Below are 6,000 nucleotides of genomic sequence, written 5' to 3'. Positions count from 1 at the left end.
AAATTTCTTTAAAAAAATAAAACAGCATTTTATGTAAAATTCACTTTATAAAAGACCCATATTTCTAACTTTCATTCATGGGGATAACATGGATAATTTTACATGGTTTAGTGTAAACTTTTTGCCCATATTTTGTAAAATGTAGTTTTAAAAGTAAAAATTTTTCATTTTAGCTACTAGATGGCTATAGAGCTCCACTATATGCTATTTGACTAACTGAAAGATATCTTTTCACAAGATTTTCCAGTTGGATTCATATCTAAATATTATGAAATCACAATTCTAACAATAAAAAAAAATGTTGTACTGAAATTTTGTTTTTTTCAAATAATGTTACATTATGATTAGAATCAAACCTGAAAATGATAAAAGTTGAAATTTTAGAGTTTATCATTTATTTCAATCATCTTTTTTTCATATAATTGTACAAATGTGATCTACACTTCAGTTACTAACTGTAACAGAACAGATATGTACAGTTAGATTATATAGTACAAATACATGACATGAACATTAAAATGCAATGAACTGAACAGCATAAGTTAACAAATAAGCAAATAAAGCCAGCCACCTCCGTTTCTCATAACAAGCGCGGGTGAAGCTCCGGGTGTAGCGCTTCGTCCTCTGTCACTGGCCTGTAAATCGGGTTGGTCCGGTCGGAGATCCTTTATCGTTTTTTTTCTTCCAGCGAACGCCTTGTGAAAGGTTTTTATTTGTAAATCAATGACAGAATTTGGTTTAACTTCTGGCATTCTCTCTACGAAAATGATCAGCCTAGCAAGGTTTTGACGGAGTCGGAGTAGCGGTGTCGCCCGCGCACTCGCAGTAGTGGCAAAAAGCGTTGAGTTGAATGGCAGGTGACGAGAACCAATCAGATTGGATAAAATAACATGTATCCAATTCTGATTCGCCAGGGACGCAGCGACCTGTGTCCGGAGGAGAATCTTTCAGAAACCAATTAGAGACCAGGTATAAAGATAGTAAGGCCCCATTTGGATAAAAAACCTATGCATGCATGCATCACACAAATGTTTGGCACATAAAATAAATGCAATTTATCGCACCTCTCAGCGATACGGATATCGCATATACTATTATCGCGATAACAATAATTTTTCGATATATTGTGCAGCCCTAATACAGAGGCTTATGAATATATTCTTTGCCAAACAAGTAGACTCCCCGGTGATTGCACTTTCTCTAGATGCAGAAAAAGCTATGAGTAGAATGGCTTTACTTGTTGGCAGTTCTGCAAAAAATTTGTATCGGTCCACAATTTCTTGACATGATTCATATGTTAAATCCATCTGCAGCTCTCCAAACTAATTCCGATTTGTCTTCAAAATGTACTTTATCAAGAGGAACCAGGCAGGGGTGTCCTTGGCCTCCGCTACTTTTTACATCGGCAGTGAAACTTAATATAATTCTGTTTAGTTACCAGATGTTTTGACAATCACAATACACATATTGTGATGCAAAAATTTTTTTTTTACATCCCTCCCAAATATTTTGTGACCCCATCATCTTGCAAGAGATGAGAACTCAAAGAGTGCAACCAACAGTGTGTTTCTCTGCAAATATAACAAAGTTTATTCGACAACATTCAAAAGTAGTAATCAGAAATGACTAGCAGCAACTCCACAGTTCTCTCTCTCTGGGGTTTGAACCTTTGAAGCACTAAGCCAACCCCATATAACCAATGTCAAGGCCAAACTTACCCTCAGACTAAACCCTGCAGCGTACATTCCTCTTGGACACATGCTCCAAACCCCCACAATCCCCACTTCATTCCGGTCGACACCGTCAGCTCAGATCTGTAATGTCGGTGGAAGCTCCGCTCAGAAGGTTTTCCTGTGGACTGAACGCTCACATGGAAAAGAAGTGATGCATTGCTACAGGAGTGACATGATTGATTACAAAAATAAATAAATACTGATGAAATGAATTCTGTTTGGTTTGTAAACTAAATCCTGGTGTCAGTAGAACTGCTTTAAGAATCAACTGTGTCTTCAAATCCAGAACTGGAAGCCTTTCTGAACAATCAGTGATTCCTTTTTTGAGCCGATCAGAACTTCTTCAGACTACATTTATATTTATGAGCTGTTTGTGAACACACAAAAATAAATTGATCCAATAAAATATATGTTTATTTAACTGTTGTGGCCTTGAAAACTGTTTTTCTTGGTGAAATGCATATAAAATATATTCGAATCCCGGCTTGAGGTCCTTTGCTGATCCTATTCCCTTCTCTCCATCCTGTCAGTCTCTATGGTCCAGTCTACAAAAGCATAAAAAGGCCTATATATATATATATATATATATATGACCCTGGATCACAGAACCAGTCACAAGTAGCACGAGTATATTTGTGGCAATAGTTTTAAGAATGCATGTATGGGTCAAAATTATATTTTTCTTTTATGCCAAAAAATCATTAGGATATTAAGTAAAGATCATGTTCCATGCAGATATTTAGTAAATTTCCTACCGTAAATATATAAAACATTTATTTTTGTGAGTGAATGCAGCACAATCACGAACATAAATGAACAACTTTAAAGCCGATTTTTGCAATGTTTTGATTTTTTTGCACCTCAGATTCCAGATTTTCAACAGTTGTAACTCGGACAAGTATTGTCCTATCCTAACAAACAATACATCAATGGAAAGCTTATTTATTCAGCTTTCAGATGATGCATACATCTCAATTTCAAAAAAATGTACCCATGTGACTGGGTTTGTGGTCCAGGGTCACATATTTATATGCATGTGTGTATTAAGAATGCATTGCAACACAGAGAATATTAGACCAACTTTAAAACACATGTCAGGCAGTTTCTTACAGGTTTACTTGCATTCACATTTCCTCAACTACACAACAGCGATTGCAAGGAAACCACTGATAAAGGAAACGATCAGTTAGAGGATCATTCTGTCACCATTCATTCACTGTCATGTCATTTCAAACCCATGTCTATACAGGCAGTGTTTAAGTGTCAAATGTATTTTCACACAATTCAACTTCTGAAGTCATAGGGTTAGGAAGAAATAAATACAAAGAACACACTCGGTTAGCAAAATAATCAGTGTGTATCAATATTATTGTTCCAGCAAGTGATCAAGACAAAACTAAATGATTGTGCAAGTCATTGACCTGAACATAAACACACTTTAAACACTGATCGGGTTGAAAGCTGCTCATCGCCAGTAAAAGCATTTGCTTTCAAGCAAGTAACAGCTTTTCTTGATTGTTAAATTACTTTTAAACTTTTATGAGGTTTTAGATACTGTGAGGCAGAAATTGAACCTTTAAGCAAATATGATCCATGAAGCGTCTGTGTGTGTAGCACAATAACAATCTTTGATTTGTGATTCATAACTACTTCTTGATATTCGCTGCAGGAGTATGTTTACAATCTGTCCCATCATCCTCTGCTCTGGCCTTCCTCTCGTTCATGTCGTCCACAAGTGTTTTCAGTCTGTCCAGGTGATGAAGAGCTCTGAGAAAACAGACAAAAGAACAACAATGAACAGCAACAGACGAGAGTAACGCTGCTTCACTGAGATCACATGACTCTCCTGACCTCTGTAACGACCCGTCGCTTCCCATGGCAGTTTCTTCTGTTTCCTCCTGAGGATGCTTATGAAAAATACAATCACAAAACAGAAAGAAAGAAAAAAATTAGTAAGAGCTCAGTTCAGTTCTCATATAAATGGCGTCAATGCAGGCAGATCAATATGGAGGGATTATTGGGTCAGATTGAAAACTAAAAGTCTAAAACTAAAAGTCTTAAACGAAAACTAAAAGTCTAAATTTGAAACTAAAAATCTAAGTCGAAAATGAATTTGGTATTTAGGATTGGGCATTTGGTATTTAGGATATGGCATTTTGTATTTAGGATTGGGCATTTGGTCATTTAGCCATTTAGGATTTAGGATTGGGCATTTAGGGATTTAGGATTGGGCATTTAATCATTTAGCCATTTAGGATTTAGGATTGGAAATTTGGGGATTTAGGATTGGGCATTTGAGGATTGAGGAGTGTATTCAAATAAGGAATATTTATTTACACCTGCTTAAACAGGTGGTTCCTATCATTATCGGATTAATTGCACAGTTTAACCATCATAGAGTGAAAGTTGATCATTTGCATGTCAGTTTAACAAGGGCGCGCTTGACAGGGCAATATGTAAGAACGAGCAGAGAGAGAGAGAGAGAGAGCCCCGGCTGCGCGTGTTACTATTAATAATAATAATAATAGCTAATTATTCTTTTTTTTCCTGACCAAATGTGACCAAAACGGTTATAAAAATGCTGTCAGTATAAAAGGTTTCTAGTGTCAATGTATAGCTTGTTTTTTCTGTTTACATTTCATGGTGTGACACAGACTTCAGAGCGGCCAAGCGTCAACAAGCTTCCCCTTACTTTTTGACAAGCGTCCTTCATTCTTTGCAGCTCAAGTCGGCGGCGTTGTGAACGTACAGTTACTGTTTCCTAACCTTGTTTTTTTCTGATATATATAGGCTATATAGCAAAAAAACAGAATCAAGCACATCTATTGGCAATGTGAAAGGAGTGTATCTACTCCTGTCAGTGGGGTTAACCGTAGTATAAAAAAAAAATAACAGCGTATAACAATAGCCTACTAAAGCATGTTAGCAATATCAGCTAATATAACTAGTAGCTAATGTTAGCATCTTACCTGCTGCACTGTCTGCTGCTTTCTCGTTGTCAGACCGATAGCACTCCTTTCACTGGTGACTTTGTGTGTGAGGCCACATAAATGTTACAACGCTGTCATTAAGTTGAAGTTATCACATTATAAAGTACAGGCCTCACTCCAGCCCTGCTCACTCGCTCTGTTTGGTTTCATTACAGTGTGCTCCTTAGCACTGGGAGCTCCCTCTGCTGTCCATAAGGTGCCTCTGCGCACCAGCCATTTCAAACCGAGCCTCCAGTATTTGGGCCACGCCTCCTTATTTGCATACACTCCTCAATCCTCAAATGCCCAATCCTAAATCCAGAGGTGTCAAGTAACGAAGTACAAATACTTTGTTACATTACTTAAGTAGAAATTTTGGGTATCTATACTTTACTGGAGTAATTATTTTTCAGACGACTTTTTACTTCTACTCCTTACATTTTCACGCAATTATCTGTACTTTCTACTCCTTACATTTTAAAAATAGCCTCGTTACTCCTAGTTCATTTTGGCTTGTTTTCATCAAAAAAAACGACTTGTCGTCGTTAAAAAAAAATTGGCCAATTACACAAACGGTTAATAGATCTGAGTCCCGCCTCCTGAGCACACATCGCTAAACTGATTGGTTTTGTGTTTTCTTTCTAACTTGTGAGAGGCTGTAGTCGGTTGTGCGAAGCGCCAAAACTCCTCCGAGTCCTAAGGAAACCTAGATGCGGACGGTAAGCGAGGGAGAACGTTTTTTTTTTTTTTTTTACAATATAATGACAATCGTAACATAACACTAACATAATCGTTAGTGTGTGTGTGTGTGTGTGTGTGTGTGTGTGAGTGAGAGAGAGAGAGAGAGAGAGAGAGAGAGAGAGAGTGAGAGTGTGTGTGTGTGTGTGTGTGTGTGTGTGTGTGTGTGTGTGTGTGTGTGTGTGTGTAACTCTACATTATAGGGTCAAAATATCCCCACAAAGATGTCAATATCCGAAATCCTTGTCCTTTTGGGGATTTTTTTTTTTCTTCAGAAAACAGCTTATAAATCAGACTTTTGTTTTTTGAAAATGAAAAAATGCAGACAGTTTTCTGTGATAGGTAAGGTTAGTCTATGGGGGGTAGAATACACAGTTTGTTTGTACAGTATAAAAATCATTATGTCTATGGAAAGTCCCCATAAAACATGAAAAAATAACATTGCTTGGTCTGTTGAAGGCTGGTCTTGTTGAAATGAGAGGCCTGTTGATCAAATCATCCCAGTCTCATCAGCTGGACTGAAAGAAGTTTCAGTGCTCTTAGGACACTAAAAACATGGC

The 6,000-nt window shown here is 37.2% G+C and overlaps 1 long non-coding RNA gene across 1 annotated transcript; it reads right to left on the bottom strand.

The window, feature by feature from the left end:
- Positions 1-3,071: 3,071 nt before the first annotated feature.
- On the bottom strand, positions 3,072-5,016 carry LOC309511216. The gene is made up of 3 exons (XR_014210525.1): positions 4,703-5,016; positions 3,585-3,640; positions 3,072-3,500 (listed from the first exon to the last, which is right to left on the bottom strand). It is a non-coding gene; the product is annotated as an uncharacterized lncRNA (long non-coding RNA).
- Between the last annotated feature and the right edge of the window lie 984 nt (positions 5,017-6,000).

The sequence above is a fragment of the Leuciscus leuciscus genome, assembly GCF_965113295.1.
Source record: "Leuciscus leuciscus genome assembly, chromosome: 12".
NCBI lineage: Eukaryota > Metazoa > Chordata > Actinopteri > Cypriniformes > Leuciscidae > Leuciscus > Leuciscus leuciscus.
This window is presented reverse-complemented; position numbering and strand designations above follow the sequence as displayed.